General features: G+C 36.1%; 1 protein-coding gene and 1 pseudogene across 2 annotated transcripts in view; one reads left to right on the forward strand and one right to left on the reverse strand.

Annotated features, from left to right (window-relative positions):
• PDE11A (phosphodiesterase 11A) overlaps positions 1 to 22,950 on the forward strand; it is a 380,330-nt gene that overhangs the window by 20,738 nt on the left and 336,642 nt on the right. The window lies entirely within an intron of this gene.
• On the reverse strand, positions 8,680 to 9,521 carry LOC130858659 (cytosolic 5'-nucleotidase 3A-like; annotated as a pseudogene).

Below are 22,950 nucleotides of genomic sequence, written 5' to 3' on the forward strand. Positions count from 1 at the left end.
GCTTGCAGCTCAGCCTAAAACATTTTTTAATGAGGGAATACGAAAGTTTGTTGACAGATGGACAAAGTGTATTGAAAAGCAAGGAGATTATATTGAAAAAATGATGTATTTGTCTTCTCTAAAAGTTAATTAAAATAAATTCTACAGTCAGAGTGTGGATAATTTTTGACTCACCCTTGTATATATTCCTTATACAAATGCTCCAGGATTGTTCTATATTGTAAGATTTATAATAAAACCTTCCAAAAATGCCTCTTCATGTGAATTAAATCTGACATTATAATGGCACAAGAAAAGACTTCTGCTAGTAAAACTTCATCCTTACATTTTATAATCCTTAAAGTATCAACTGCTAATAGAATTTTTCAATTAACACACACACAAAGAATTCATTCTCAATTGGACTAACCAAACCAAAGAAAAATTAGTATGCTATATGTTAGGCACTGTGTTAAAATTTAGTTATCTCCTTTAATCCTCACAAAGTTCTGTGAGGTAGATAGCATTACTTTCCACATTCTACATGTGAAGAAACTGGATTTGGGGAGGTTTAGTAAGTTGCCAAGGTTTACACAGCTAGTAAATGGCAGAGTCCGGATGCAAGCCCAGGTTTTCTAACTTTGTCGAGACCCCACGCTTTTACTACTATGGGAAATATTAAGGATTATACTCATGTCTTGCTCACATATTCAGGGTTTCCTGTCCATGAAAGAAGAAGGCTCCTGACAGAGTAGGAAGTTCAAAAATCTGTTAGAATGCCTTTCAGAAGATGTGTTAGCAATTCACATCCATTGATATGAGATGTTGTCGATTATTTCGTACGAAGATCCCAGGAATTGTATCATGTTTGGAAAGTTTGGGATGAGATGCCTCGGGAAACTTCACTGCATGTAATATAACCCATTAACGCCTGTGAAGGCAAAGGAATAAAAGTAGTAAGAGCTGACATTTATAGGATGCATACTGTGTGCCAGCTATTGTCTTAAGCAGTTTACATAGGTCACACAACAATTTTGTAAGGTAGGTCTATTATCAATCCATTGTACAGTTGAAGTAACTGAGGTAGGAGAGGTTAAGTAACATCTCTAAGATCACACTGCTAGTAAGTTGGAGAGCCAGGGTTTGAACCCAGATTGTTTGGGGCCATGATTTGCGTTCTTAAGAACCACGACCAGCAGCCTCTGTTGCGGTGTGTAAACAATGAGCAACGAGCTATTCAACAACATCTTTTCACAATGCCCTTTACCAAAGTTGTGAGACAACTTTGACATGGACTGCACAGTTGATATTTCTGGAAGCTGGGTTGTGAGTGTACAACATGGATAGTTCCTTTAAAGATGAAAAGTTTGAAAAATATCACAACTGCTCAGTAGCAAATCCTATCAAGAAAAGCTGTTTACATCATTAGGATTTAACTGGAGGAAATCGTTAACAGATTTCCCGTGATATTTGAGAGAGATTGATAATTTTTAAGGCAGAGATAGCATTATTCTCTGAAGATCTTATAACTGTATATATCCATTGTAGAGTAAGAGATGTACAATTGTTTCCGAGAAAAGATCTGGAGCTCTGGAGTATATGAGCAAGCAAATTATCCTAGAATAAATTGCTGTGAAACTTTTTGGAAACCATAGGTGAACTGTAAATAGGGCATTGGAGTTATAGCCATAACAGTGATTTATTGGTCCAACAGCTCTTTCCTGTTTGGCTAGAGAGGAAGTCCTTTGGGGGCATTTGTTGCTTTAGTCATGGGTTGGTTTGATTGCTGGGGACAGACACCCACTGAAGCAATCAGAAATAATAAGTGGGGTGAAGGATAACATCCCAGAAATAACAGCTAGGGAAATCTCACGGAACTCAAGACAGGAAGTGAGTCAAGCCTGGTGGGGCCAGAATTTGGGAATTGGAGAGTTCCTAATGCTTCTAATCTGGTTCCTGTTCTATACTCTGAATGTGGTGGTATATTTGTGTGGAACTTTATCATTTATAAAATGCTTCAGGCTACACTATCTCGATTCATCCTTATTGCTGTGAAAGGTAGGAATCATTATCCCCATTTAAGAAGTGGAGAAACTGAGGCTTAGAAAAATTAAATGGCCCAGAATTTTGGAGCTAAATGGTGGCAGAGCTGGGACAGGGAATTCAGGACTTCTGGCATCACATTCGGTGTTTTTCACACTTCCCAAGAACTTCCTATGTGACCACGATCATGAGAGGTTTAACTCAGGGAAATATATTAGGAAATCATACATTGTACTTGCATATCATCCTTCTGTTTTTGGAAAATAAAGTAAAATCAGGATTGTAGCTTCACTTTCTTTGGTCATTTCATCATTTCTGTGAAATGGTCTGCACCTGGGGAAAGATATTTGCAATTCATGGTGTGCCTACTCTTCATGAAGCAGAGCTTCAAGCTTTGGGGAGGCATACTTGATTTCTTCTGTGTTTTCCTTCTGCAGGAGTCAACCTTTGCTAATATATTTAGTTATAGACTAGAAAAAAATGTGACCGTGGTGTTGAGCTGGCCCACAAAAAGAATGACAAACAGTATTAACTTCTGACTCTGTTCTAGTACATTAAGTTGAACATAAACTATTGTTTATTACCATGGACAGATCTCTTTATGGTTTTGGAGCTTCATTTAACAACATGGGCAGTGGCCCCAAGCACAAATGGCTAACTCTTCAAAGTAACATAGTATGGTAAAAAATGCCCAAGCTTTAGACGCAAGCATCTCTGAGTTATTAGCACTCTAGCTCAGTTATTGGTAAATTACTTACATAATGTAAGTTAATTACCTTTTCGCCTCAGGTTCCTTGTATGTATAGTGAGGCCAATCATACACACTTTGCATGGCTGTTATGGATATTATATGAAGGTAAAACACCTGACCCATATACTGGGTCCATGGCAGGCTCTTGTAAATGATAGCCATCATTTTTATTATCTGAAGAATCGCTTAGTTCCATAATTACCTCAATTCCTTTACAATTTAAACAGATCTCAAGGCTCATTTAGTATTTCTGTTAAAGGCTAACCTAGTACGGGCAATGCTGGAGTAATTGGTATGACACTGTCTACTGTATGCTTGTCTGATGGCTTGGAAGACCAAGGTTGAAAGTCAAAGTCACGAACTACCTGCTGCTGCAAAGCCAGATTGTGTCACTGCTCTCTCTTCAAGTTTAGTGTCTGTAGAATCCTAACTCATCTTTTCTGGATGGATAAATATATATATATATACGTATATATATATACACACACATACACACTTAGCACTGCAGGATTTGGCTATTATCTTGAATTTAGTTAGTATGAAGGGAGGGAACTGTGGAGAGATTTCCTAAGGAATTCATGCTATTTATAAGGCAGCAGTGTGAATCTTCTGCCTATGACAGATACTATCTGTATGGAAAATAGCATTGGTTCCTATCAAAAAGCATGCCATTCTTTACATTCCACTTCACGAATGCACACTGAGTACCTAATATCATCCAGGTATGATTATAATAGTATAAGGCCACATTGCACAAACCACAGCCAGAAATTGTCTCTATGACAATATGTTAGAATCTATGTCTAAAGGCTTATAATTCGTCCTTATACTGTAAAAGAAAAAAAAACTATAAAATCTTTTTCTCCAGCATCTTGGATGGGTTCCTCACCACCCACACCCAAGGGGGCCAGTATCCCAGTTTCTCATCACAGGAAATTGTTTCAGGAGTTGCTTTCCACCATTCTATGCCTCCCACCAAATGCTGTGAACGTCCCAGTCTTCTTCTTTGAAATAGTGTACCTAGATTGTTCCTCTTTTGCTTGCCCCTCTGTTGGACTGCTTTTTTTTTTTTTCCAATGTTTGTTCTTTATTTATTTATTGGCGATGCCGCAGGGCTTGTGGGATCCTAGTTCCCTGACCAGGGATGGAACCAGTGCCCTCGGCAGTGAAAGCGCAGAGTCCCAGCCACTGGCCTGCCAGGGAATTCCTGACTTGCTTTTTCCACGCTCCTCTCACCTTTCCGATTTGGCCTTTTTTTCAAACACTACCTCTGTTTTTCACCCTCTTCCACATTTTGACCTCATGAAAGCATGTGACACCCATCCTAACCCTAACCAAAGCTTCTGGTGTACTGCATACTGATCCAGATTCGTTGTCCTGAGCCCTCGATCGACTGTTGGAGGAGCCAGGAATAGAGCTTAGGCTTCCTGTCATGACCCATCAAAAACATTTAGCTTTTCTTGGGAATTCATGAAAAAACCTTGGCCAAGATAATATTGAGTTTTGCATGATCAACCATGGAAGATTATTTTAGTTGTGGTAATGCCTCCTCATGATGGCTTTAAGGAGATTGTATTATCTCAGATTATTACTGCAGCAAGTACACCTCTAAATCAGTTATGTGCAAAAATATGGTTTATAAGAATTACTTCTCATCTGCTTTTATCTCCCTTGAATTTAAGGCATTTCTGGCTAGGAAATTTACAAGCTGTCATGATTCTATTTCATGCAAGAGGCCAGTCTGAAAAGACGGTGTCAACTGCTAAGGAGGCCCATGGGTGGATTGTCGGAGATGACAGGTCAGGGAGATTAGGCAGGTTTCTCTTCCTCAGTACGTCACTCTGTGTCCTACAGTGGAATCAATCTGGATAAATTATTAAGGGCCTTAAGACCTGCAGCGAGACTAAATTTAGGAGCATAAGACAAAAAACAACAGAGAAATTTTTTATTCCAACTGTCTTTGCTAGCTGCTGTGGATCTGGACCAAAGTTGGTTGAAGTTTTTCTAATTAAGATTCAGACCACGTGCCATATAAAATCCCAGTACACAGTGTGGATTTGGAAAATCAAGCAGTCTTCTATTAGCATCCAGGCTCAGTCACTTACTGCCTGTGGCCTTGGGTGCATTGCTTAACTGCTTATTGCCTCAGTTTCTGTAGATGTAAAATCCCTACCATGCAACTCTGTTGGTGTTCTTCCCAGTTGGCAAGAGCAAAGCCATTAAAGGCATCTGTCATTGGTGTTTTGGGTATATTTTCTTGGTACCCTGAACATCAAAATAGAGATAGGTGTTATGACTGCCTAGAAATGCTAGGGTCCAATGTTGGTGAATTGTTTGGATATTTTTACCCCTAGTTGCCTCCTCCAGTGATTTAGTTTGAGGTTGATACAGAGCTGTTTTACAGGAAGAAGCTATGTCTTGCTTGGTTCTGGTCTTCTTGCTTTAACTGTTGTTTTTTTTTTTAAACATCTATGTGACATAATAATAATTTTAGAGACTTCATAGCAGAATGTCTTGTATAATTTCAGGATTTTAAAGTCATTTTTACCATTCTGAATATTACTTAACAGTATCATATACTGAGGCCCATTTTGGAGAGTAGAAGGTATATTATATCACCTAAAACTGATTGCCTATACTTTAATATCTTCCAATATGCATTCAAGTTTGTTAATTTTGATTAGCCACCTACCCTTGAAAACTGTATTTGTAGAAATTTCTGTTAGATCTTTTATAATATAATATAAGTAAAATATATAAAATCCATATAAATAGTATGGATTTTATTTAATTATATGTATCTTTAGAATTATTGCATATTTATATGATATGTGAAGCCAGCTCACACAAGAAAGCATGCTCATCACTGGGATCCCTATAGAAACATAAAATAAGAACAGTAATATTTATACAATTTCTTTAAAATTTTTTCAAAAGAAAGCAAAGGCTTCTTATGGGGGAAAATTATTTTTGTGTGGTCATCTAAAGTTTTTGTCAGATGATAAATATGGGTCTTCTTAGAAACTTATGTTCAAGGGAGTCCTTGAATTCACAGACAGGTTCAGCTAATTGTAACATCTAGGGGGCTAATACTTGACATATTGTCTTTTCTTGGAGAAGAGGTTATAGGGCAGATGTGAAACTGGATAGATAGTAGTTCAAAAAAGAGAATTAAGTGCTTTGGTACCTTGACAGTGACATCTGTCATACAAAGTATTATGGAAAAACTGGAGAACTATTGCCACATGGATTTAAATATTAGGGCCTGCTACTTTTGAAAAAAAATTTTTTGTGTGTGAAAATAGCTCATTGTAGGTTTTATCTAATTAGAGGTTAATACTTCTTTGGAGAAATGACATAGGTTGAAAAAAATTCTGATTACTTATTATTATCAATCTGTATTTCTTGACTAGATTATTAACATAAAATTACATATCAGTAGTATCAAAATCATAAAAGTTAATTGGGACAGAACATTGTGGAAAGAACTGTAGAGAAGGAAGGCAGTTCTGTTTAGTAGATTATCTGTAATATATGGCAAAGTCAACACACTAAAATAACGAGAAAAGTGAACAAATTGAGATGTATAGTTCTCTGAATAAACATTCCATTTTAGTACCAATATCTCCATGAAGTATTTAGTTTAGTGGTTTAGCTGCAGTGTTGCTGTTAACACAGTGATAGCTGGACTGTTAACTGCTCATGTATGTTGCTAAAGCATACCCTTTGGACCCCTGCAAATTAAAGTAAAAACAAAATGTGTGCTGAACATTTTGGCAATGACAAGAGCTTTGGATCTTCAGTTTTCATTGTATTGTCCATTGCCTTTATTGAAAATTGTGAGATGAATCACATATCCAAAGGGGAGAAAATATATATGTACAGAGTAAAGAATAATTATAAACTGGACATCCTTCTGATTACATCAGGTTAAAACATAAAATGTTGCTATTACCCCTGAAATCGTCTGCTGCCCCTTCACAGCTTTATTGTCCTCCCTCCTGAACCCTATCCCTGTTATCACCATTCTGTAATTATTCCCTTGTTTTGTTTGTTTTTTTGTTTGTTTGTTATTATGTCCTTGCTACCTATGTATGTTTTCCTGTATGATATGCAATTTTATTTTCTCTGTCTTTGTATAAATGGAATCATTCTGTGTACATTCTTGTTTCTTGTTTTTCTGCCCAACGTTGTGTTTTTTAGATTAATTCATGTTGAAATGCATAGTAATAATATCCACTGCTGTATAATATCCCTTTGAATAAATATACCACTATTTATCCATTCTATCATTGATAGGCTTTTGAGTTATTACTAGGGTTTTTTGTTGCTGTTGCTGTTTTTGCTGTTACAAATAATGCTGCATTTTGTATGTGTCTCCTGGTTTGCTTTTGAGGTATGTTGAGTAATGGCTTCTCAAAGATGTCCACATCAATAACTTAAGAATCTGGGAATATCTTACCTTGTAAGAGGGACTTTGAAGAGGTGGTTCAGCTAAGGATCTTGATATTAGGAGATTATTCTGGATTATCTGGGTGGGCCCAATATAGTAACAAGGGTCTTTACAATAGGGAGGCAGGAGGGCCAGAGTTTGGAAGATGCTGCACTGCTTTGAAATTCACTTGAAGATGCAGAATTGGGCCATGAACCAAGGAATTCACGCAGCCTACAGAAGCTAGAAAAGGTAAGGGATTGAATTCTCCCCTAGAGCCTCCAGAAGTAATGAAGCCCTACCAACCTTGATTTTAGGGCTTCTGACCTCCTGAACTATAAGAGAATAAATTTGTTTGTGTTTTATAAAAAATATGTATTTTATTTTATTTATTTATTTTTGGCTGTGTTGGGTCTTAGTTGAAGCACGTGGGCTCTTCGCTGCCACTCATGGGCTTCTCTCTAGTTGTGGCATGCAGGTTTTCTCTTCTCTAGTTGTGGCGAGCAGCCTCCAGAGTGCATGGGCTCTGTAGTTTGCAACACTCAGGCTCTCTAGTTGAGGCGAATGGGCTTAGTTGCCCTGCAGCATTTGGGATCTTAGTTCCCTGACCAGGGATCGAACCCACGTCCCTTGCATTGCAGGACAGATTCTTTACCACTGGACCACTAGGGAAGTCCCTAAATTTGTTTTAAGCCACTAAATATGTGTTAATTTGTTACAGCAGCAATAGGCAACTAATATACTTGGTGAGGGTTTCTTTGGAGCATATATACAGAAGTAGAATTTTGGGGGTCATAATTTATGCACATATCAAAATCACTATTAATGACAAACTGTTTTCCAAAGTAGGTCTGACCAATTACACTCCCTCTATCTATGTTAGTTTCTGTAGCTCCACATTCTTCCTAATGTTTCATATTGTCAGACTTTTTAGTTTTTGCCAAGCTGGTGTATTGAGAATTGTGTCTCACTGTGGTTTTAATTTGCATTTTCCTGGTCATTAAAGATGTCAATCAATCATCCCCCACCTATTTTTCAGGAGATGGTGATACTATCAGTATGATTTTATCTTATTATAAAAGCAGCAACACAAAACCATGCACATTATTTCCACTTCATGAAACTTCTTTTTAAAATTACATAAACTTTCTCAGTATAAAAAGATTCCTCACAAAGTACATGATAATATTAAACTACAAAACTGATTTTGGAAAAGTAGGGAGTTATTTTCTAATTTTGGCTTTAAGGCTTTTTTTTTTTAAACCTGTTTAAAAAACGAAGTGTGTTGGGAGAGGTAGAGAAAAAAGAGTTTCCAGCTGATGGATTCAAGTATTTGAAAACATGGAAGTAACAAAGGAAAAACTTCAAGAGCAAGAATATATTACGAATAGCAGTCTTTCAGCAAGATGAACGGATGAGCAGTTCTTGTATCAATTTCTCCTATGGGAGAGAGGTGTTCCTAAAAGATACTTTTTTATAGAATCTTCTGTAGGATAGTATTGCCTACCTCCAATGAGCACTAAATTGTACCAAAACAGCATCATAAGAGCCCATGTATTTTTCTAAAAGTTCACCCGTTCTATCACTTAGGCACTCAGTTTTCTGAATGTGTTTAACACTGGCTTCTCCGTCTGCTATTATTGTCTCTTTGAAAATCTCCAAACAAAATTATGTTGCTGTTGGCTTATTGTGGATTGAGATGTTCTGTTTTTGTTAAATATGCATATTTATCCCACTTTATGTGCTTTAAAAAAGCCACATTTTCATAAAAACCCATTAGTGGGACATCACTTTGACATTTGGATGATAACACCAGCTTGACAGATGAGTATGCAGTGCAAAAATATGAACACAGGGATATTGTGCTGTTGGAGTTTATCAAAAAAATTCTTATATCCTTCCTTGAACATGTCTTCAGATTATTCCATGATTTCTTTAAATTTAGCTTTTGATGAAGCTTGTTCAACAAGCAAATTATGTGACTTAGTGTACTACTCTACCATATAAAAGCACTTCTCATCTCTGGTAAGAACTAGATCAACTTCAAGAGAATATCTTTCCTTTAGTTGAATTTCTTTCTTCCTTTTTTTTTTTGACATTTATCTGTAATCAGTTTACAGTTGTCAGTGATATTACGACATGTTGGGCATCTTTTTCCTTTGTATTTATTTAGCGTAATATCAAAGTCTGTTAGTATCTGAAGTATGACACCTCCTCCTTTGACAAGATCACAGATAATTTCTTCTTGATGTGAGTCGAATGTTTCTGCAATTTTGGCATCATTTTTACAAAGACAGTGGACACTTGATTAGTCATTTCTTAGCTATCCAGTACTCATCTTGACTTTCCACTGTGTCTTCCTCTTCAAGGTGAATATGTATTGGATCAGTACCACCACTGCCACCAGGGCACAAACTCATTCGCTACTGAGTCCACTCCCCCTCATAGCCACCTGGTTCAGGGCTCTCATTTGCCTCCCAGCCAGGAAAAGAAGAGGTCAATTACAGAGGGCAGCAAGCCATGCACATACTCCACGGTGAACCCTATGAATACCCCTTCAGTCATTTCATATATTTGTGTTTTTGTATTTCCTTTTCTGTGAAATACTTGTCCATGTCAGTTGCACTTTTTTCCTACTGAGTATGCCTTTTTATTATTGATTTGTAGGAGTTCTTCATATATGTGCATATATATTTCAAACACCACCCCCCCCTTTACTGGTTATATATATTTCAAATATCTTGTTTTCTATTGCTTGCATTTCATTTTTAATCATGAGCTCAAGTTCTTAATTTTAATGCAATTTATCGATCTCCTTATTACATTTTGCATTATTTGCTCCTTTTTTTAAGAAATAAAAGGTTATAAAGAAAAGCATTCTATATCATCTTTAGAAAATTTTATAATTTGGTATTTCATATGAAATATTTAATCTAATGCAGTTCATTTTTTGTGTTAGAATACCGATATGACTTTTTTTTTTCTATTTGGGTAAACGACTGACGCATGTTATTTCCCTATAAGTAGTTTTCCATTTTCCATATTAGCATGGTTTTGTTACTAGACTTTCTATTCTTACTCTGGTCTATTAGTCTCTGCTTGCACCAATATCACATTGATTTAATTTCCATAGCTTACAGTAAATCTTGGTATCTAGGAGGGAGGATCTCCTAACTCCGTCCCACATTTTGCTCTTCAGAAGTGTCTTGGCATTTGTTGGCCTTTTATTCTTTCATGTAAATTTTAGAATCAGCTTGTTGAGTTTCACCTGCACATAATACACAGTCTGGTAGAATTTCTCTTTGAATTGCACTGGTGTTGTAGATCAATTTGTGAAGAATTATGATATGCTTTATGACGTTCAGTCTTTCCACCCAACAATATGATAGATATTAATAATTATTTGTTCTTTAATATCTTTCAATAAAGATTTTAGTTTTTTTCTTTAGAAAACTTAGACATTCCTTATTTTATACTAGGTATTTTTAATTTTTATTGCTATTTTAAATTGTATTTTTAAAAAACTTTACAATTTTAGCCAATTGTGGCTATCTAGAAATGCAATTTGCTTTTGTGTATTGATTTTTTAAAATATATTTATTTATTTTTATTTATTGGCTGCTTTGGGTCTTCATTGCTGTGCGCGGGCTTTCTGTAGCTGTGGAGAGTGGAGGTTACTCTTTATTATGTGCGCAGGCTCCTCATTGCGGTGGCTTCTCTTGTTGCAGAGCACAGGCTCTAGGCATGCAGGCTTCAGTAGTTGTGGAGCATGGGCTCATTAGTTGTGGCTCATGGGCTCTAGAGTGCAGGCTCAGTAGTTGTGGCTTTTGGGCTTAGTTGCTCCTCAGCTTGTGGGATCTTCCCAAACCAGGGCTCAAACCTGTGTCCCGTGCATTGGCAAGCAGATTCTTAACCACTGTGCTACGAGGGAAGCCCTGTGTATTGATATTAAATGTAACATCCTTCCTTTTTTTAACCATTTTTAACCATTTTTAAAATTGAAGTAATTAGCATCCTACTTATTAATTTAAATCTTTACTTTTTATTTTTTATTTGCTAATACTTTATTGATGATTGAAACATTTTTTATTGAAATATAGTTGATGTACAATATTATAAGTTGTGGGTGGACAACGTAGTAATTCATAATTTTTAAAGGTTATACTCCATTTATAGTTACTGTAGAATTTTGGCTATATTCCCTGTGCTGTATAATATATCCTTCTAATTTATTTTAAACATAATATGAAGGTGAGTCAAAAATTATCTGCACTCTGGCTGTAGAATTTATTTTAATTTACTTTTAGAAAAGACAAGTACATCATTTTTCAATATAATCTCCTTGCTTTTCAATACACTTTATCCATCTGTCAACAAGCTTTCATATTCTCTCATTAAAAAAGGTTTTAGGCTGAGGTGCAAGTCATGAATGCACTGCTGTCTTCACTTCTTCATCAGAAGTGAATCTTCATCCTCTTAGGGCTGCTATCAGGGGACCAAACAGGTGAAAGTCCGATGGAGCAAGATCAGGATTATAAGGAGGATGCTTTAACACCTCAAAATGAAGTTTTTGCAGAGTGTCAGCAGTGTGGGCAGAACTGTGCAGATGTGCACACCCTCAGACTACAAAAAACGAATCACTGCATGCTGCTTTTCTTTCATGCAAATCACGCACCGCAGTTACAAATGAACTGACATAACATGTTCACACCTGCACAGCAGTGACTAGGGAGACAGTAGCCTTGAACAGAAAGCACTGATAAGACAGCGTGGCCAACAGAAGTATAATACCCTCCAAATTCACCCACATTGTTGCACATGGCAAAATTTTCTTCTTTTTTATGACTGAGTAGTATTCCATTGCATGCGTGCATGCACGCGCGCGCACACACACACACCTTTATCCATTAATCTGTTGATGGATACTTAGGTTTAATATAGCTGGAGTACAGATAATTTTTGACTCATCCTTGTAGTTTGTACCTCTTAATCTCCTACCCCTTCCCTCTCCCCACTGGTAACTGCTAGTTTATTCTTCATATCTGTGTATCTGCTTCTTTTTTGTTATATTCACTACTAGTTTGTTGTATTTTTCAGATTCTGCGTGTAAGTGATATCATTATTTGTCTTTCTTGGCCTGACGTATTTCACTTAGCATAATGCCATGCAAATTCACCCACATTGTTGCAAATGGCAAAATTTTCTTCTTTTTTATGGCTGAGTAGTATTCCATTGTATGTGTGCATGCATGTGTGTACACATCTTTATCCATTCATCTGTTGATGGATACTTAGGTTGCTTCCATATCTTGGCAATTGTGAATAATGCTGCTGTGAACATAGGGGTGAAATTTTTACTTTTAAAAAATCCTTTTCCCATATGACACAGCTACCTAAAAGTAAATTTTAAGGAAAAGGAAATTAGTACTAACTAAATTCCTACTATGAGCCAAATAGTCAACATAGGTTATTTCACTTAATCCTCACAACTATTTTATTGCTTATTTTTCTCAACAAACATTTATTAAATAACTCCTGTGTGCTAAGCTTTGTATTTGAGATTTTCTATGTAAGTGATCATATCATCTGTAAAATAATGAAGGTTTTTGTTTCTTTTTTTCTAGTCCTTTAGCTTTTATTTCTTTTTCTTGATTTACTATGCAAAGTCCTCCAGAACAATGTAGAATAAGATTGATGAAAACAGGCATCCTTATATTGAAACTGATCTTACAGAAGATGCTGTCAGAGTTTCATTGTTAGATATAAGATTTCTGTGGGTTTCTTGAAATGCCCTTTATTGGGCTAAGAAAGTGCCTTCTATTCCCAGTTTGCTAAGGAGGTTTTTGCTCTTATTTTTTTACATCACAGATGGATGTAAAATTGTATCCAGTTTTTCCTACCTCTATTAAGATACAATATTTTTTCACCTTAGCATGTTAATGTGGTGAATTACTTTAATTGATCTTCTCATGATAAACCAATCTAGGATTCCTAGGAAACACCAACTTGGTCATAACAAATTATCTTTTTATCCAGTCTGATTTGTTTTATAAAAATGTTTATTTTTAGAGGTTTTGAATCTGTATTTATTCATTAGTGAGGTTGGTCTATATTTTTCTTTTTTATATAATAGCCTCATCTGGTTTTGAAAGCAAAGTTATGTCACAAATGATTTTTTTGCCATTGTGTGGAATAGTTTGCATAAGATTAGAATTTCCCAATGCTCAAATGTTTGGTAGAATTTCCTAGAAATCTGGATCGTGTGTGTGTGTGTGTGTGTGTGTGTGTGTGTGTAATGGGACTATTTTGAACTCCTGATTCAATTTCTTTAAAGCTAATGGGACTCTTAATGTTCTCTATTTTTTAAAAAGAGTTGGTTTTTGTCAAGATGTTTATATCTGTTTATTTCATCTAAGTTTTCAAGTTTATAGACACAAACTTGTTCATAACATCTTATCTGTTTAATCTCTATAGCAACTATAGCTTTGCCCCCTTTTTATTCCTGATTAAAAAATTTTTAATGCCTCTTTCTCTTTTCCTTTTGATTATTTTCTCCAGAGATTTGTGTATTTTATTACTTTTCCGACCTCTGTTGATCCTCTTCATTATATGTTTATTTTCTTTTTCATTAACTTCTGCTATTATTTTTATTATTTTCTCTCATCTTCTTGAGTTTATTTCACTGTTCTTTTTTTCTAATTTCTTATGGTTGGATGATCACTTCATTAAGTTGAACTTTTCTTTTTTAATGTAAGCATTTAAGACTAAACCTTTAAGGAGCTCTTTAACTGTGTCCTACCGTTTTGTTACATAATATTTATATAATCAAACTGATATTTTTCTAAATATTTATTTTTTTCTAAATATTTTCTAAGTAGTTTATAATTTCCATTTTATTTTTTTGATTGATGGGTTGTTTAGAAATGTATTTTAAATTTTCAAATATTTTTTCCTCTAGTTACATATTTTTTAATAACTAAAGTGCATTGGGATGAAATGATTTGTCCTGCATGATACCAGTTATTTCACATAGCATTTCAAATTGGCTAGCTTTATGACCTAGCTTTAGTCAATTTTCATAAATGTTCAAAGTCAACTTGACCAGCTATATGAAGTGTCCTGTTGTGGGTGTAGAGTGTAGCAGATGTATCAGATGTGAGCATATTGGTGGGTGAGTTACGGTGGGGGAGATAATACCCAATGGTGCACACTGATAATCTTTCTTTTATGTAAGACAGAGGGACTTACTTAAAAGACAGAGGGACTCACAAGTAGTTTTAGAGTTGGAGTTTCTATAGATATTGGAGGTTACTCTTTATTACTCTGCCTAAATGAGCATGTGGAGGGCTTGTAGATTTGAGCAGCCCAGGATTTGTTGTGGTTTCTGCTTTTGTTCCATCCTATGCAGATCATAAACTAGGGAAGAATTATAGTTGGTTAAATTGATCGCTCATTTTATTGAAGTATCTCAGAAGTAAATTGAGATTTATAGAATGGTTCCTGACCCTGTTGCTTCTGTGAGAGTGAGAGCTAGATGGTATGTCCAAATTTTCTAACCCAGCAGAATTCAGACCTGCAAAATATGATGAATGGTATAATTGACTGGCTTTGCTAAGGGCTTGATCTAGTTCATAAAAAGGCCAGTGTGGTGGTCTACCAGCTGGTCTAGGAAATATCTGGAACAAGGCAGCAGGCAGGAAACCAGTTCTAGGAGGCGCTAACCAACTCCCTCTGAGGTGAAACAACTTAGACAAGGCTGCCAAAAATCAGGCTGACTCAGTTCTCCAGTGTGTCTGTCTAGAAGGCTCCTACTTACAAGCATTTCTTAGAAAGTATCTTGGTGCTTTATCCAGGAAAAGGCATCCTAGGTGCTGAGTCCACTCCTGTGTCTCTCTGGACTATTTATGAAATGATTCCTGCTGTTGAAACAATTCTCTGGTGGAAACAAAACATGTGCTAACACCTTCGGTTTGATTCATCACTCTTCCTCTCTAATGCATGCCACCATTTTTTTGTGGATCACATGGCCATATACCTTCTGGAGGGAGTCTGAGTACTCAGCACAGCTGGTTATTGGCAGCCAAGCTAGGTCGAGCACTAGGGAAGTAGAGCCTGGCCTAGGAACAGGAAAGAAAGGCTTCAGGGACACGGTGGCTGGCAGTGGGGAAGGGAATATGTATGGAACCAGCTAGCCCCAGGGATCCACCTGGAAGATCGGTGGGAAGTAGTGACATGCTACTTCCATGTCCTCTTTGCAATGGATGATGCAGCTTTTTCTAACCTGGGTTTTCAGTGGCTGAACACACTCTTGTGGCTAGAAGATTCGTTCTTGTCATTTTCTTCCAAACTTACATCTACTGGTTTAATAGTTTGTTGAGAATTTTGTTTTAGAAACCAACATGAGGCTACTAGTTTTTGGTTCCCAGTATTCATCCTTTTGGAAAGTCAGATGTTTTCCACCATTATACTGTATATACTATGCCACATTAAGATGCTGTGATGTTTACCAATTAAATGTGGAGAGGGTCAGAGTCTGAGAGAGTTGGAAGATCCATCCATTTCATATATCAGAACATTGCCCAATTATAGTATCTTGGCAGACTTTTTGTTCTTAGCTCTCTATGATTTTCAGAAAATATGAAATTTCTTCAGCATTCCGTGCAGCAATTATTTGGACTTAATTTTTATGGAAAAGACTTTTATAGCCAGGATAATAATGGCTTAAAAAAATAACAAGGCCATTTAGACTGCTGCTATATCCTACTAAAAGTATAGAGTGCTATGCAATCTGTTTTTCACATATTTATATTACTTATGAAGATTGACCCACTGCCATCTTGACTGTTGTCATTTGGTGTATCTTGACTATCTATTTTACTGGCAGTTCAATAGTATAATGACTTCTACCTTTTTGGAGGGCACTTTTGAAGCTATAGTGCTGTCCTGAATGGTAATCCCATCACTTTGAGGTAACTATGCTAATTAGTACTCTCTTTTTTTGTTTGTTTCTGTTTTTTTAAAAATTTATTTATTTATTTAATTGGCGGTGTTGGGTCTTGTTTTGCTGTGCGCGGGCTTTCTTTGGTTGCTGTGAGTGGGGGCTACTCTTCATTGTGGTGCGTGGGCTCCTCATTGCCGTGCTTCTCTTGTTGTGGAGCACGGGCTCTAGGTGCGTGGGCTTCAGTAGTTGCAGCACATGGGCTCAATAGTTGTGGCTCACAGGCTCTAAAGTGTAGGCTCAATAGTTCTGGCGCATGGGCTTAATTGCTCCGCGGCATGTGGGATCTTCCTGGAGCAGGGATCGAACCTGTGTCCCCCGCATCAGCAGGCAGATTCTTAATCACTGCGCCACCTAGGAAGCCCCAATTAGTACTGTTTTTTAAAGTTCTTTTCCTTGTGTCACTTTCTTTATGTCAGAATAAAATTATTTATAACATGTATGATAATAACCTATAATACTTTTTTAGTGATGTGTGAATATACCATAACATAATCAATTTCCTGTCGAATAGGTATTTTTCAATTTTTTCTTATGAATTCCTAAAAATAAAATTATTGTATTGAAAAGCATGAAAATTTTCAAGGTTTTTGTTACTTACTGCCACATTGTCCTCCATATATATTGCACTAATCTGTATTCTCACCAGCAATGTATAAAAGTAGACTTTTCACAAAAACTTTCAGTAAAGCTAGGTATCTTGACACCTCAAATTTTAAATCTTTGCCAGTTTTATAGAAAAACTATAACTGTTGTTGTAATTTAACAGTGCTCACATATTTATGTGAAATTTGAGACAATTTTTCCCATCAGTTTTTTCTTTTGTTAATTTCTGATTCCTACCCATTGCTCATTTTTCCTCATTAATTTGTAAGAATTCTGTATGTTTAGGATTTAACACTTTGTCAGCCAGATGTGTTTAAAAATATTTTTCCAATTTTATTTTACTTTTAATTCTTTGTATTATTTTTGAGGTATTGAAATTTAACATTTTTATTAGTCAGATCTATCAGTGTTTACGTTTCCTTCTATTGGTATTATGGGTTGAAAGACTCCCCCCTTGTGAGATCAAATTTTCAGTTATGTTCCTTCCATTCTTTTATTATTTTATTTTTGACGTTTAACTTTTTAAATTATAAAAATGTTTTAATATAATTTCCAAGTAAAGTAAATGATGATTTAGCTTATAGTTTATTATGTCATTATTCATTCTTCTACTGAAAACTTTTGACGATTTGTATTTCTGGTAAGAATCTTAGCTGAAATGAACAGATGAAAAAAATGGAATTAATCTTTTACTGGCTGCTTTGGTTAAAGGTTTGGTGGAAAAGAAGGCCAACATTTGAGCATAAGGCCATTGACTTTTCTGAGTGCAAATTTGGGATTTACTTGATAATATGTGGTATATATGCATTCTCATATTATTGACTATTATAATTAGTGTTCAGACTTTTTCTCCTAGTTTTTCATGTTAAAATAAGAAATGTATCTTGGCAGGGTTTGAGTAGTCTGTTCCACTTTTGTAATTCCACTCATCAAGAGATGAGTATATTTATCTTCTTATTCTGATTGAAATTAATTTTGAAGTATAATGTGAGAAAAGAATCTTACTTTTTCCAAATATGTAACTAATTGAATAATTTATTATTTTATGACTGATTTGAAATGATACTCTTATGATTAAATACATTTATTCACACACATATGTACATATGTATATATACACATATATATTTGGCATTCTACTGTAATCAGTTTTTCTAAACCAGTATCATACTGTTTTATTTATTGTAGCTTTAAGGTATATTTAAATATCAGGCAACCATGTATTTTTATCTTCATGTTCTCACAAGAAAGAATGACTCAAAATGTTTTTAAAAGCATTTGAAAATATATTTAAAAATGTTTTAGAACTTTTAAAAGCAAACGTTAACATTACTTTTTAACATTAAACTTTTGTCAAACACAAACAGTAGCTTCCAGGTATTAACAGTAAAACCTAAATAAAATATGTATTAAAATATAACTTATACACTTTGATACTAGAAATTACTGTATGTGGGAAAGTCAGAATCTGATTGATACAGCTGTTTACCAATCAGTTACATTTGGGGGCCACTTTTCAGGTTATCTTAGTTGGCCACAGTGGGAAGAGTAAAATGTGTTTTCTGTTGGAGGTGGTCTTTGTTAGTTTTTTTTTTTTAAACCCAGAGCTTTTATCTAATTTTCCTTTCAGTTTTATCCAGATTTAATTGACATACAGCACTGTATAAGTTTAAGGTGTACAGCATAATGATTTGACTGAAATATATCATAAAATGATTACCACAATAAGTTTAGTAAACATCCATTATCTTGTATAGATACAAAACTAAAGATATAGAAAAAAATTTTTTCCCTTGTGATGAGAACTCTTAGGATTTACTCTCAACAACTTTCATATATAACATATAGCAGTGTCAATTATATTATGTTGTATATTACATTCCCAGTACTTACTTGTCTGATAACTCGAAGTTTGTACCTTTTGATTATCTCCATCCATTTCCACCTCCTGCCAACCCCTGCCTCTGTTAACCACAAATCTGATCTCTTTTTCTAAGATCCTTGTTAGCTTTTAACAAATGGATGAGACCAAATCTCTAGTGTGTCACTGTTAATCTGTACTGCTGATTCAGACCTGGCTTTTCATGCATCACTGTTTTAACCTTGGCTTTCCCTGTATTCCCTGGTTCCTGACTGTTTGGTGCCTGAACCAGAACTCCATGTTGAAAATCCCTTGTCCATATTCACAGACTTCTTGGCCTTCTTGGTTCCACCTGTAGCCTCACCTCCCTGATTCACTACAGTTCTTAGATGGCTCACTGTGACAGGAAGAAAGGTGATTCTGGCTAGCTGACTGCTCCCATGGCTGTCTCTTCATATACTGGTCTTTGGCTCAGACGTTTTAATTATACACAATAAATCTTACAGAGTATAGAGTTGAATTTTAACTCCACATGCAATTTATCTGCACACTTACAATATATCTGTAGTGATTATCTGTGTTATCTATTAAAGAAGTTTAAGATTTCATCCTTTTCTTTCATATCACCTCACCAACTTTGGTTTCGACTGTGCTGAGGTTCTTCCATTGTCCTGTGTCTTATGCCTTGAGATATATTTGTATTTATCACAAGAAAGAAAATAATAATAGTCATGATGACAACAATAAGACAGGACCAAAGAAAAGTGCCAACTAAGAAAGGAAGAACAAAGGAATAAGATCAACAAACCAAGTTTACTTTAGTAGCACAACTAAAGGACATTGGCAATAACAGTGGCTATTTCTAAACCTCATATTAAATTCTTTTATGGTGTCTGTTAACCTCTAATTCAGTTTGGAAGACTTAAAGGAAAGTGTGTCCATTAAGCATGTACCAAATAGAGCTGACCTGTACATATTTATAAACTGCTGCACCACCTACCACACCACTTCAGGTCCGTAAAAGAGTGATGCTTTAAAAACATACATACTTTTCGGTAATATTTTGTACTATTTACAGCTCTACATTTCTTTGTGAAAGGCTTCAGAGAGAAGATTTTTGTTTGCTGTTGAGCAATGACATTCTGTGAATACATATTGAGAACCAACAATGATAATTTTGCACTTTTTCTTGGCAAGTATCAAATTAGGATGCCCAAAGTGTTAGCTATCTAGTTACCATATGCCATGTCTTTGTTTTTGTGCAGTATATTCTCAAGCCTTCTAATCAATTCAGAACAATGTTATATTTCTTTGTAGGGAGGAAAGCAGAATAGTACATTTCAAATCATTAAAAACTAATCAAAATTTTTGAGAGCTTAGCTTTCCAAGCCGTTTTTGGAAAATAAGTGATGTTTATGATCCGTCATAAATGTAGAGAGATGCTCTTATGAATTGGCATTAAATGAGTGTTACTAATTGATGTACCAAAAAAAGCAATTTTCTTTTAAGCTTCAGACAGTTGGGCAATCTATTGGTTTGAGTTTCAAGGGCTGGTTCATTTTATATTTTATATTTCCATTAGCTTTTCTACATTGCAGCTCCATAAGGCATTTGAAAGAGGATGTGGATGAAATGTGGGACCGAACTTGGTCTTCAAACCTTTCTTTGTTGGGGGCAGGATAGTAGGGTTCTGGGTAAGGTATGCAGGGCCTGTGCATTAAGCCTACGAGGAAAGTGGGTGGAAAACATAACAAACCAAACCCAAACAAAAGCTAACAACAAACTTGTTCCGAAAGCTCTAAAGCAGTGGTTTACAAGGCCCCTCAGATCCCTGAAGGCCTTGGATTTATTAAGGGATCTCTAATTTAGTGGTTCTTAACCCCGATCAACAGAAGTCAGATCCCCCGCGTAATCCCTCCTCCCACCGATTTGATTTAATTGGTCAGAAGGGGGAGCTGAGGCATCAGAGGTTACCTAAAGCTCCCCAAGTGATGCTGGTGTTAGGAAGGGTTGGTAGACTGAAGAACTACCATATATACACACATCTTGTATTACTTTTCCTCTATAATTTATGCACACAATAACTCAGATACAAATTCACTAAACATTTCATGGAGTTCATAGGAACTTTTTGTGTTTATGTGTTTTCTCATCCATATGTTCTAAAAACATAATTCTCATCATGTGGACGTTCTCAGACTTGAAGAGTTTGATCATCTTGGCTATGAAGGACCCAAGGTAGGGTTGAGATTGTGGTTAAAAAAATTACCCTTATAGGTTAAATGATGGTCAATACTAGTTCTTGGCTTAATCATGAGCACTGGATAATTTTATTATGAAGTATTGGGGAGAGAAACCTTGAACATAGAGAGGGTAAAAGAAATCTTACGTGACCCATCCTTGCTATGAGTCTGAGAACTGAATAAGATTCTTAGCTCTGCTCCTGCCTTGGGGAGGCTTGAGTGGCTTCTCTGACAAAATGAAAAGAAGAGGGGATAGATTCCCTTTTGCTTTGAGGCTCATATATGCCTCTAAAATATGTCTCCCTGGAGCTGGCTGGGATTCTTGAGTGCAGTGAACATAGTTCTTTTTTCAAGGACCTGAAAGCTCAGAAGTTGATTCTTTCTACAGCCTTACTGGGCCTTGTGGGTGGGACCTGCTTTCTGGGTGTGTTCTGTGGCATCATGTTCAACTCAGGAATGTGCAGAGAGGCTGCAATTGTAAGACCCTAGGTCTGAAGTATACGCACTTACTGTTCTCTCTGGTCAGTTCCATTGCTAAAAAGTCAAAATTGCTTTTGGTCTTTGGGCTTTATCTTTTTAAATATTAAAAATCATAGCTGAGTGTCACGTGCAGAAAGTAGGTATGCACAAAAGGCACTGAGAAGATCCCTGCACTTCTCAAGAACAGTTATACTTAAAATATCTGTGATAGGAAAAATATTATGACATAAAAATACTCGAAGCAAGAAGAGTCTGCCACAATCATAAGAAACTCATTCCAGATTTTAACAACCTTATTAAGGAAGCCCTTACTTTAATTTATTAGAAATCTCTGCTGTTGTAGATCATTTCTTGTTATTTTTGTCCTAAGGGAGATGAATAAAAATTGGACACCATTCTCCATGTGATATTTCATTATGGACCTAGAGGCATTTCTGTTACTTTTCTATTCAAGTTTCCATCTCCAGCAATAAATAGGCCCAGTGTTTCTACCTTCTTATTGTTCCTGTTTCCTCTGTACCTGGCCTTCTGTGAAGCTTTGCTAGTGAGTATGGTGAAGACCTCAGGTAAAGTTATTGAGCAGAATCCCTCATTCTTTTCTAAGTAGTCTTTTTGCCTTCCTTTTCCTGAAATTAAAACATTCTATCTATCTATCATCTATCTACTTACCTACCTACCTACCTACCTACCTATGTCTCAAACTACTTTGGGGGCAATACCACCATGTGGATGGCTCATAGTTAACTAAACCTCAAAAACATCCACAAGGGAACTCCTATTTCCCCCTCAGAATCTGTCCCGTCCCTGTGTTCCTCACTCAGGAATCTACTGCTCACCCAGGTACCTGCACTGGATATATGGAGTTATTTTTTACTTCTCTACCATTAGCAACTTTACATCAAATTAATCAGCAAGTCCTATTGATTCTACCTCCTCCTAAATATCTTTCAATTTAGTCCTTTCCCATCAGCCCACCACAAACAGCCACCATCCCACTCCAGAGGTGTTTTTTTTCTCACCTGGACCTCTTGCTTCCCATTCGTTCTTTACATGTAAGCCATAATGACTCTTTCTAAAATGAAGAATCAGTCACATTACTCCCAGCTACCTTCTTAAAACCCTCTAGTGACTCCCCCTTCCTTTATGGTAAATTTACAATTCAAAACCTGGGTGCTAATCACTCCATCAGCCTCCAGCTGGTCTTTTATTTCCATCTCTGACTCTTCCCTTGAGAACCATCTTCAACTTTTTTCACTTCCTCAAATTCACCACCTTTCTATTGTCTCTGAGTTTTGACTACTATTCCCTCTTCCTGGGACACTGATCTTTTGGCTGTCAGCTTAAAAATTTCACTTTCCTTGTGAGATTCCCCGCCTCCCTCCCCCAGGCTGTGTGTTCCACAATGCCCTATGTTTCCCTTACTACTGTACTCATTTGTAGTCATCGCTTGCCTAACAGAATCTATTTTTTGCTATCTTCCATTTTTAAACTGTCCTTCTCTCTATGACATCAGAGTAATATATCACTTTATCTAATTATTTTCATAGTTTGCTTCATC

This window comes from Hippopotamus amphibius, chromosome 8, assembly GCF_030028045.1.
Source record: "Hippopotamus amphibius kiboko isolate mHipAmp2 chromosome 8, mHipAmp2.hap2, whole genome shotgun sequence".
In the NCBI taxonomy this organism is placed as follows: Eukaryota; Metazoa; Chordata; class Mammalia; order Artiodactyla; family Hippopotamidae; genus Hippopotamus; species Hippopotamus amphibius.